This window comes from Phodopus roborovskii, unplaced genomic scaffold (genome assembly GCF_943737965.1).
Source record: "Phodopus roborovskii unplaced genomic scaffold, PHOROB, whole genome shotgun sequence".
Classification (NCBI taxonomy): Eukaryota; Metazoa; Chordata; class Mammalia; order Rodentia; family Cricetidae; genus Phodopus; species Phodopus roborovskii.
The window spans coordinates 1,659,726-1,672,547 of record NW_026126416.1 but is presented as its reverse complement, the minus strand read 5'-3'; positions in this window follow the sequence as shown (position 1 = coordinate 1,672,547).

Below are 12,822 nucleotides of genomic sequence, written 5' to 3'. Positions count from 1 at the left end.
CACTATAAACTTTAGCTCCTGTGTATGTATGTATAAGACTGCCTCATTGTTCTGCTCTATGCAATAACTGCTTTTTCTCTGTAATTCACTATAAACAAAAGCTCAGCTTCTGGGGCTACACTTTCTCTATTAGTGAGCTCAGTCAACCTGTTTTCATTTTCTGAGCCCACGTTTCTGTTCACCTGACTCAACACTCCACGAAATACTCCAAACTTGAGTGATAATAACGAATGGATCAGACTTAAGAAACAACTTGTACAACTCTGAAAGTGCTTACGTGTACATCGCCTGAAACCATATCAAATATGCTATTATTGGTAAGACTTACTTGGGAATATTTTTGTAGTAAGAGGTTGCTGTATTGTTCAGACATCCATATTCCAGTTCAGTGAAGGAGAAAACTCTCAGAAGTGTATTAGGGGAAGTTTGCTGGAAATCAAGGTTCAAAGCCACTTGATAATCTGAAAGTCTGCAGGAGGCAAAGGGCACTTGCTAATTGCTGAGCAGGTACCTTCAAAGAGCCAAAAAAAAAAAAATGTATTCAAGATGCCAGCTCCTACAATGTATGATGGTCTACTGACAGTCAAGATGAAGGCTCAAAAACTCCTTAAATATTCAAATTGCCTCCTCCTCAAGTGAGCTCTAGTTACAGGTTGCTAAATGGGAAAGCAGTTAAGTGTTTTGAGAACAGAATTGGCATATGATTTCCTTTAATTTATTCATTTACAAAGGTTAGCAACTAGAAGCTTGAGGGGAAAAATGGAAAGCATGGTAAAAAAAGAAAAAAAAAACCAGCCATGGTATGCTTATCATGCAAGTGTGTGTGTGTGTGTGTGTGTGTATTTACAAATGCTAAATTAAAACAATCAAATTTTCTAATATTAATATCTCATACTATGCATAGACCTTGGGAGGATTCTTTTTTTTAAATTAGTGTTCAAGCAGCCCAAACACTACCTTTATATTGGTATCTAATTAAATCTTTCATAAGTATACATTTTTGAGGATGGTTTATGTTTTAATTAATATAATTGGACAAATTAATAATGAAACAAAATTCACTATTTAGATTTGGATACTTTTCATAATTTTCACAATTGAAATATCTAGAATATGTACTAATATAAACAGTGATTTAAGAAAACCATGTAATTTTCATTATTATAATTTTAATAATTATGAAAGCTGGTTTTAGATTTATCTCCTTTCATGCACAAATTAACTGAAGTTGAAAAATTATATTAAAATACCAGTCATGGATAATAATAGTATATAATTGTGACATATTAGCAAGCCTTTATTATAGATTTTGGCTGAATCAAATGTTAGCATTTATAATTTCTATTTTTTGAGTAGTTTGCATGATTTATTCAGTAAATTGATTCTGTGCATTCTTCCAGATTCATGTTTATTTATTTATTTGGCTAATGCAGATGACATTCAGCTTATAAAAAGAACATTTGACTTGAATATAAATAAGTTCAACATAGGATATTAAATCTTTGAGACATAAAACATACCTCTCTCCTCAAACTAATTCTTTTGCAAAATTTGGGGTAAAAACTCAGCCTTATTACATCCATAAATTAATTGAAAATTAGCATCTTCATTGTTCCAAAAATATATAGTCTGAATAAATTGTCATCTTAGAATGCTAGGTTTAGAATAGTCTCCTTAGACTTAAATATAAGTTGAAATGTAATTATATATGAATAGCTAAATCAGTTTCTCTTTATTTGCTTCAAGAGAAAATATGAATGTGAAATGAGAGAACACTAAGATGAAGTCTGATAGAATTAATCTTCCTTTGTTCAGATTAGACAAAATTAAATAAATCAAACCTTGAGAAATGTTGGATTTTACTAGTAGTTTATAAGGCAATATGAATATAGTAGATTCTACTAAAGTTAAAAATATTTAATTTTAATTTTGACTAATGAAAGTTTGTGACTGAAATAAAAATATACTATCTATTAGCAATATGTTAATTTCATTTGAGTCATTAACCAAATCATTCCCAGAGGCACCCTCAAACATGACAACTATTGCCAAGGCTAATGGTTTTCTATAGAAGATGATTTACCCCTACCGACTAGTGTTCATGATACTGGAAGGTACAGTGTTTGTTCCTGGAAGAGAAGAATAATTATCCATGCCACTCAGCTACAATTTTTGCAACCTACAACAGTGGCCTTCCTTCATGTTATATTGTTACAATAGTGACACAGAATTAGTAGAAATAAATGGAATAACCAACTACTATTTGCTCAGATTTAAGGCCAGTTCATGAGATGGAACCAATATCTGACATTGCTAATGTGTTCAAGAATAGATCATGAGGAATAAGTTAAACCTACTATCATCATCCTGCTAAAGGAAAGCAAAAATAAATAAATAAATAAATAAAATTAACAGAGACCCACAGTAGATAATTTGATGACAGTAAAAGTTTTTGGAGGATGCAATCCTAAATGAGATTTTATCTGTTGAGAAACACACAAGTCAGTTTTTCTAATTGAATGTCACTGGGTATATCAACCACAGTCCATGCCATGCCCAATGTCAAAGAGTAGTTGGTCCCCCAGTTGGTATGCATTTTAATGTTCATCCTTATTAATATATTCTTATATTTAATTAGTCATGGGTTATTATTAGATCCATTTTGTAGTCTTGAAATATATAGTAAAAATAATCATTAACACCTACTCCACACTGTTAGATACTGACAGAATTACTTCATCCCCTAATTCTTATTTACACTCTAAAGGTAAGTATTTCTTTAAAATATTGACCATTACTTTGATAAAATGATGAGCTATTGTGTTATACAATTTTTATATTAAGAACAAATAAAATATAGAAACATGTGTAACAATAGGAAAACCACCAATGTAATTATTGTTCTACTGGTTGTTATTATTACTCTTGTGATTTGTATTCTTGTTCTGCTGTAAAATAAAATGTTTAGATATATAAGTTTATATTTTCCATTAGCCATTAAATTGTTTTAAGTGTTTTATATTCTTCTAAACACTTTTAATCAATGACAGAAAATACTTGCAATCATTTATCCCCAAAGACATTTAAATCAATATCTATAGATCATTCTGTGCCTTCTGATACTGCTCCCCAAATTATGTTTATATTATTGAAGTCTACTTTCAGAAAAACACAGATTAACTTGGTGTCCTTTATGGGGGGATTCATCATCTAAAGTAATTATAGACATATGTTATTCTCTAGTGAGCTGTTCTGAGATACTGTTTTTCTATTAATTTATATAGATAAAGTTATCTAAATCTAATGTTCATGCTTTATGTTATTATTGCTTGGTAACATTTAATTAATGTGCATTTGTTGAAAAAACATTTTACATTACATTCTTTTACATTAATATAAGTGCACAGAAAATGTCTTGACAGTTTCAAATGTCATTGTGTTATTGCTAATATGTTATTGATACATTAAAAATGTTTGTTCAAAGGTATAGGGAAAACTGGAATTCATAATACTAGCATGTTTAAGAAATCTGAGATAACATGACTATCCAGTGGCATATATTTTTATTACTTTCTTACCTACCAACAATTCACAGTTTTTTTTGGTAAGTAAAAAAGTTTTAAATTATGAAACTTGATTAAATGCTGTTTTTTAGAAAATCCTTTAACTTTATCTTATTATGATATACTTAACAAAGTGGCTTCCTTATTTATATTTCATTATATATTAGCCAATTTCCTACACTAATGTAATGACAGTATAACAGAATAAATTCTGCTGGAAATGAACTATGTAGAAAACATTTCGAAAGAAAATTTAAAATTATTTAGACAGTTTAAGATTACTTAACAGAAACCCAAAATGATAGTTTAAATGTTAGTCTAGGAATCTTTAATACAAGAAAACAAAGCACTAGTGTTAGGTGTATAGTTTTTCCCTGCCACCCGGGACCCACTGTGGCCACAGCCCCAAATAACACACAGAGACGCTGTAATAGATATAATTCTGTTGGCCAGATACTAGTTTCTTATCCTCTAGCTCTGTCTTAAGTATTAACCCATTTCTATTCATCTAAGTATTTCCACGTGGTCTTATCTTACCAGAGAATGGGGTCCTGCTCTCTCCAGTCTTTCCATGTTGACTCCTCCCTACTACTTCCTCTTTCCTCCTTGTCTCCTAGTCCTTCCTATCTTCCTTTCCTGTTGGCTACCAGTGCTTTATTCATTAATCAACATGAGAAACATATTTACAAAATGACAAGTAGTCCCAGCTACTCAACAGGCTGAGACAGGAAGATCACTTGAGTCCAGGAGTTCTGGGCTGTGGTACGCTTTGCCGATTGGGTGTCCGCACTAAATTCGGCATCACACTAGTATGTTGATGTTGTTTGTTTTTGCTTTGACCATGTATTTATTGTGGCTTTAAGGAAATATCATGTTTTTTGGGTTTTGTGTGTGTGTGTGTGTGTGTGTGTGTGTGTGTGTGTGTGTGTGTGTGTGAAACAACCTTGTGAAATGATTTTAATTATTTAGAAGGTCTGGTTTATGGGCTAGGTAAAGATTTAATTTAAAGCAGTATTATGAATAAAAATCATTCCATCAAATAATTTAATCATCTCAGAATATTTCTACTCATGAACAGACAAAGCAAATATTATATCTTCATTTACCTGATAAAAATGAGGTAGAATTACTTAGGATCAACATAATTTCAAGCACTGGCAAAAATACACTTTCAAATGCTCATTAACTGAATAAAATAATGTATCTTGTTTCTGTCAATTAATCTAGAAATTTTAGAAATACTTAAGATTTCTTCGTCTTTCCCATGGTGTACACCTATAATGGGCATGCATGTGTGTGTGTTAGTGGTAGCATACGCACATACGTAGATGCAGGAGGACAACCTTGGATGTTGATTCTGACCTTTCACCTTCTTTGAGAAAGTCACTGTTCCTCTGTGATGTACAATGCCAGGTTAGCTGTTGATTTTACTTAGGGAGAATCTCCTGTATCTGCTCCAATCTTGCCGTTAGAACACTTGATAACAAATTAGTGCTATGGTTCCTCACACTTCAGTACATGTTTGGAATCATTAAGTTCATACATATCTAGGAAACTTAAATACATATAGAATGCAGCTAACACGCGGATAGGTAAATATGTAGAATGATTTGAGGAAATCAATTTGTACTCCCAAAAGTGTCTGCAGTTGTTATTGCTACAAGTCATATCAGTTTTTTGTGTAGGTCTCTAATAAATTTTTTCCCAAATTAGCAGGTAAAAGAATAATTAATTAAGTAGACTGGGTAAAAAGGAGGGTGCATGAGGAGGGAAAACCCAGATCTCCCTGGGTGGACTTGAACTCACAGAGATTCATCTGTCTTTGCCTTCTGAGCCCTGTGACTATGTGCCTGGCTCTATGGATGTGGATAGGTTTGCATTTTGAATGAATCGGAATAAAAGAGAAAGAACTTACACAAAGAAGTCTCAGTACTTGGGACCCCAAGCCCTTAATTCCAGCTCTAGAGAGAAGTACATAAGAGCCAGGCATTCAGTATTCAGTCTCAGAGATTTATTCTCCAGCCAAGCTGAGGACAGGACAACCCTTTCAGCCTGAGGTAAGTGTTAGCAGCCCACAGCTTTGCTTTTTTTGATCTTCATGTTGCACCCCAAAAAATGTCTCTGGGATTTTAGTACTCTTGTTACATACAGTAATAGTAAGCTTTTATTTGTATCTGACATATAATTATGTCCTAAAACAATCAGTAAAATGTAGTATACAATAATAAATCCAAAAATAAGGATAAGATACGTGTTTTAGATGGAACAACATAAGTTAATTTGTTATTTGATTGTTTGCAATTATCTGTAAGGACATTTTTCCTTACCTTTAGGGAATAATTCGAGGCTCACTGGAGAAATGCTAGAAGGAAGGTGATAGTGCAAGACGCAAGTTTTCATATCAAAGAAAGAGAAATTTTAAAATGATGGACAGATGACCAATGTCCCTTATGGCAGGCTAAACACTACTTGAGAATGCTCTTCTTCATATGTAGTAAGTGCAAAAGGCTGAAACCAAAGCTTAACACAAAGAGAGTTTCGTGAAATTTGTACTCTACATCCAGGACCAGATAATTTCAAAAGGGAGAGAAAGAGAGAAGAGAGCAAGATGGGAGGGGAGAGAGAGGGAAATGAAGCACAGAGGGAGGAGAGAGAGACAGAGAGAGAGACAGAGAGAGAGAGGCACTAAGAGCCACTTGAGTAGATGAGGAAAAGAGACCAGACGTAGGTGGGAAACACTGACTAAACCATGGTAAGGACTATAATGTAACACTGAGTAGTTTGTCAGGAAAATCTTACCTTCATGGCAATCAGCCATATCAGTGTAATCAGTCACATAAAAGACAGCTGTGCTAAGTGTTTGGCTACAACTCACATAACCCATCCACTCTAACGACCAAGAATGAGGTGTCAGGAGACTGTGCCATGAGAAACCTCTGGAAAGTAGTTATAGCTAGAAGGGACAAACTTGTCAGAATACCACAGTCTTCTATTTTTTTTTTTTTTATACAACTTGTGTGGGATGGTGAAGTCTGTTGTGAGACTCACTAGCTCCGCGGAGAAAGCTCAAGATCTCTTTGGACTCCAGGGCATAAACAGGTCTCACGTGCATGAATGGACAGACTGTCAACAGTATTTATGTCTAACCGACAGAAAGTAAGGACCTTACAGGCAATATAAACTGTATATCTTCTGTTAGTAGTCCTAACCCCTGAAACTGCCATAGATGTGTAGCCTTAAATGGCAAAAATTACTGTCTAGTATCCATGTGACAAAAGCTACAACTATTTGGGAAGAGAGAAGAATAATTGAGGCAATTAATTTTGCTACCATTTTAGCTTGTTGGCAAGCCTGTGGGGTATTTCTAGGTTAGTGATTTATATGGGAAGTGCAAGACCATTATTGGTGGTGCCCTCTCTGAATAGACAAACTTGTGAGTCTATAACAAAGAAGGCTATGAAAGCCATACGGGACAAGCCTTCAAGCAGCATAGTTCTACAGCTTCTGCATCACTTCCTGGCTCCAAGTTACTGCTCTGTTGAGGTTCTGCTATGACTTGTCTCAGTGGGACTGTGATATGGGACTATATAATCTTAAATATTCCCTATCCTTCCTCAATTGTTTATTCATAGTCTTCTTTTGTACATCAATAAAAATCCCAACTAAGACAGAGGGTGCCAAGTTAGTGATTGAAAAATAATTAAAATTAAATTTCAAATGTAGCAGACATGTATCTCTGTTGTTCACATTGTTTTTTAAAAAAACGAGGGAATGATGTATATGGAATAACCTTTGAAAATAAAATCCCATTATTTTTTGCATTAAATAAAAATATTTTCACAGTTTTCATCCTTTTAATTTATATGCATTTATATAATTTAATTCTCCAAATTATATAATTTAATATTTAAGGAGTACTCTGTAAGGAATGCCTTGACTTCTGTGGGTCATGAACTTACCAATTTAGATTATCTGCTGACATCCAATACTCTGTTTAGAAAGTATATGTATAGATATTTCATAATTACATGTTTTTAAAATTGATTTACTATAATATACTAAATAATAGCCATTTGAATCAAAATGATTTTTATCCAGATTTCTTTCAACTCATTTTTGGAAAAATATAGTACTGATTAACATGATTGAGCACTGTGCTCAGACCCCAATGTCATTTAATAGCTTTGTCTCTGGGTGAAGTTTTGAATGCATTCCCACATAGCTCACATGGATATGAGATGGTTTTCATTTGAAAAGAGAAGATGAAATTCATTTCTTTGAATTTGATTTTCAATGTGGCTTATTAAGCCTCTTTTTATTTGTAAGACATTATAACAGAACTGATTAAATACATAGACTCTCAATTGAAAGAAAAAAGATTATATTTTAAAAGGGAAATAATACTGTAAAAGAAAAATATATAAAATACTGTGTAAATCTTGTACTATCTCTTTTTTTTTTTTTCTGTACCATTCACTACCACTATGAAAAAAAATTAAAGGCTTAAAAAAGGGTGAATTCCAAACATATAATTGAGCAGTTCACTTTGCTCTATCTTTATTATATACATAAAATGAACTTTAGTTCTTCTGTTATATTTTAATTTCTCAGGTAAGATAATTATTGTTGCTACAAAGCAAATGAGAAAATTGTCCAATAACAATAATAATTAATTATTGACATATTTAATTGTACACATATTACTTACAGCTAAATCAATGCAAGATTTAAAAGTATACACTCATTAAATACAACATAATCTGAAATATATTAAAGAAAAAGTATGACTTCCTAAAATATTATTATTTTAATAAATGTTTTCAGACTAATCTTCAAATAAATGCAATGATTATAAAATGGACTTGACTAATACAGCAATTTAAATATTCTGATGTTTACACTTACCATATGTTTTCATATCTGAGTTTTCAGAATTATAAAGTTTCCCTTAGGTCATGATCAAGTCTTTTTATCAATGAGTCCCAGTCCCAGTCAATTCCACACTCACATTGGGCACTGATAACTAATGTGGAAAAAAGGAGTAGTCATAGTTATGCTGTGAACACTGTCCCTTATGAAGGCTTCTTTTTCTATAAATTAAGTCACTGTGCCTTTTCCTTTGTTTTACAGATGCTGTACCATATCTTTGTTCATATTTCAGGAATGAGTTCTTGCCTGTATTTACTGACTGATATTTATTTAGTATCTATATTCTGGACGCTACTATGGTTTATTTAAATAGACTGTAATTAAGATATGGTAATATAATGATCACAATTTTTTAAACAGAAAATATTTTACTTATTTTTGTGATGCTGAGACTCAAATCTTAATTTATACATCATTCAAAAATACATTTCATTCTTCATTAAGAATTACCCTTCTTCACAAATGTCTGGGTAGATTCCATTTTTCCATACATATAATGTAATATTGTAAATGTTTATTATTTTAACAGGAAGTTTAAAACTGCATGAGAGTGATGCCTAGAATTGAGTAACATAATATTCTGATCCTACAGAATTCAAAGATATTGGACAGTTTTTCTTTTTTTATGGATTTTTTTTTATTTTTATAATTTAAATTTTTTTGTTAAATATATCTTGAATATGGTTTACCCTCCCTATACTACTCCTAAATCTTCAAAACCCCCACTCTTATCAGGATCTGCCATAATTCTGTCTCTCATTAGACAACAAACAGCCAATATGGTATGATATACTGGAATGTACTGTAATATGATAAAGTCAAATTAACACATTGGAATTAAATAAAACAAACAAACATGAGAAGACCACAAAGAAAAGAAAAAGAAATAGAGTCCCACAAGTTCACTCCTCAAGAACCTTATTAAAATTCTAAACTGGAACCCATAATATTTAAATGCAAAAGACACGTAGGGTAAAATGAAGAAGTACAAATACTATCCATAATAACATAAAATAAGAATAATTAGTTAATTTTTTTTTAAATCTGACGTAACATTATGAGACAAGGAACTTCAAAAGATGCCACTGAGTTTATTATCTTTTGTTCATCTACTTCTGGGCATCCAGCCTACCCTTAAGAGTGGTTTCTTCTCTTGGAGGAAACTAAATTTTCATTTCCAGGTGGCTATCATTTGGAGATTGATACTTGCCTGGGGTTGGACATACATACATACATACATACGTATGTATGTATGTATATATATATATATATATATATATATATATATATATCAACTTCTTTCATCTCTAGGGACTGATTTGGTGCAGAAACCTGCATGTACTTTGCGTGTTGTCTCAGTCTCAGTGAGTTGATAGAGGCTTTTGGTCACATTTATGTAGAGGTCTTTGTTTTCTCAGGGTTTTCCATCACCTTTAGTCTTTATACTCTCTTAACTCCTTATGGATATGCATTTTCTGATAGGGAATTGCTTTGACATTCTGATGGTGCAGGATAAATGTATTCCTGATTATAATCAAACTTTCTAGCTATTATAACTAACTTAAGAATGGGGATGAGATCGAGGGACCTATACAAGAGAGGAAAATGGAGAATCCATTCTGGCCTCTGCTTAATCTCTTGTAAATGGGGCTAGAGTTCTGGGAATGACAATGGCTTTGAATATGAAGGACAGGGGCTAATGTGAGGATCTGCAGCTTCCTGCCTGCTGAACTGACCTACTTGATGCTCCATCAGGACTGGCTGGCAGGCTTCCAGAAAAAGCCTGCTGGTGTTGGTTGGTTGGGATAACAGAATGGTTGAGAAGGGAATTCTGTATGATCAGTTGGAGATGGGGACATAGTAGAGGTAAGGCTGCATCAAGTGGTCTTCTACAATGATGGGGGTAAAGCTGGGATTAGATTTGGAGGAAAGGAGGAAGGAATGCTGAAGATCTGTAATCAGACTCCTTGCTTCTTGGGCTGGGGTGGTCTGTGGCTTCCCAGAAAATGTTTGCTTCATTTGGAGACTAGGATAAAGGATGAGTGAGCTATGTGGAGAAAGGTTGGAAGGTAGAAATGAATTGGTGTGTTTAAATGGAGATGGGATGAGGATGGAGAAGACGACAGCAGGTGGTCTACTGTAGACCTGGGGTGGGGAAAGGGGATTGGATTTGGAGGAGAGGAAGAAGGTGTGAAGGTCTGAAGTTAGCCTACCTATATCCTTGACCTGACGGTTCAGCATGTTCACCATAGGAATGCCTGTTGGTGTTGGAGGTTGATATAATTGGACTAGTAGTGGAGATAAAGTCAGAAGGAGGGGGTCTATGTGAACTTTTAGAGATTTGGATCTGAGAGTAAAGGAAGACTGCAGTGGGTGGTCTGATACAGCGGTGAGGAAAAGAACGAGAGACTGGATTTTAATGAGTGGAGGGAGAAGTGGAGATCTACAGTTCACCCATTGCTTCCTGTCACAAGTGGTCTGTGAATTCCCAGGGAAAGTCTGCTACGGCTGAGAGCTGGGATAGAACAAGAATTGGGTTGAAGGAAGTAGTGAGGGGAATAACTGTGTGATCAACTGGAGGTAGGAGTAGGAGGTGGAGGGAAGCTGAAGCAATGCAGTCTGCTACACAGCTGGGCATGAGAATGGGGTTTGGATTTGGAGGAGCAGAGTGATGGGAGAGGTGGAGATGTGCAATCAGCTTACACACACACACACACACACACACACTTTAACTTTTAGATAACAATGAAGCACAGAGAACTTATTTTTGCAAAATCACAGTATTCTTATAGGAATTTGACCAAAAATATGGTGGCATAATTTTTGTCTTGAAAGTCATTACTCATTTGATTTTCATATAGCTGCAATATTCCTGTGATATGCAATATACATATATGTTCTACCTAGGATATTTGTTTGCTGTGAATTTATTCATATTGAAAGTTTTAAGTTTTCAGTTATGTTCATTGAAATTATTTAATTTATATTTCTGTCTTACAGGTATTGAAATACTGATAAAAAGCGTTCGCCTTGAAGTAATTCCATTTTCTTGTGGTTTTATTTTTTACATATTGTTTAACTATCATATATTGTTATTTATTTTTTGTTTATTTAGTATATGTTAGTCTCATACATGAGTATTACAATCAGAATCTACTTAGTTGCATTTATTTAGTTTTGAAATTATTATATTTTAAGTCAGCCTACCTCTTTTTGATGCATGTTTTCAGGATGACCTCCAATTTTATGTGGTCATTGTTGGCTTTGGGCTCCATGATCCTACTGCCTTTCTTAATGGTAAGATTATAGAGATATACTTCTGTAACCAGCTCTGTTCTCTAATTTATAATCAGATATGCTTCTAAAATAATTTTAGTTTAATCCTGAGATTTGTATTTTGTCTTATTGCCAGTAACACATGGCTTTAATTATGCCTGTTTTAAAATGCCTCCAAGTATCTAGCATACTGTGTTCCAAAGAATTATTGTGCTTTAACAACATACTTAGCATTCTTACTGAAATTTCAAAAGAATTTATATCTTAATTATGGTAAATTATACATTTAATAAGTTATATTTTGAAATCCACAAATGTGATTATTCAAATCTATATCTTCAAGTGTCTATTTTTATAATTTACATAGAGAGTATGCATTCTATCATTTAATAGACCACTTTTTTACTCTAATGTGTTTAACTTTAATTATAATTTTTCAAAACACAAATATTTTCCCACTCACATTTTAAAATAAAAACATAGAGACTTAAAATTCTTATAGAATATCTTTCTTTGTGTTTCTGACAGAATTCTAAGCTCCAACATCTATTCAAGTATGCTCACCAGATCAGTTATTCTGGTATACATCCTTGACTATGACAAACCCTTGCTGTGAAAGTTCAGTAGTAAACATTTGTTATTCAAATATGAAGACTTTTATAGGTTATGACTCTGACAAACTGTACTTGTCACTCAAATTCCCTGTGTTAAGATTTACTCATCTTTGTGTTTTAATTTGAAAATAAATAAAAGACTAAGGATCGTTGTCTGTTTTAGCAATGTGTACAGAATCTCACAGAAGTTTGAATGCTAATAGTTGCTGTAAAGCTCCCAGCTGAGTACCATAATGTTCTATGTCATAGGTAGGTAATGTTTTCAACAATATGGTCTTACCATCAAATAGTGGAAAGCATTAAAAGAATTTCCAAAAGTCTGTAATATCTGAGGATGGTAAATGGAATCCCATTGATTAATATTTCAAAAATATATAACCCTCCATCTCTATGAGAGCAAGCCTTCAGACAGAATAACTCTCAACACTATGAAAGCCAGT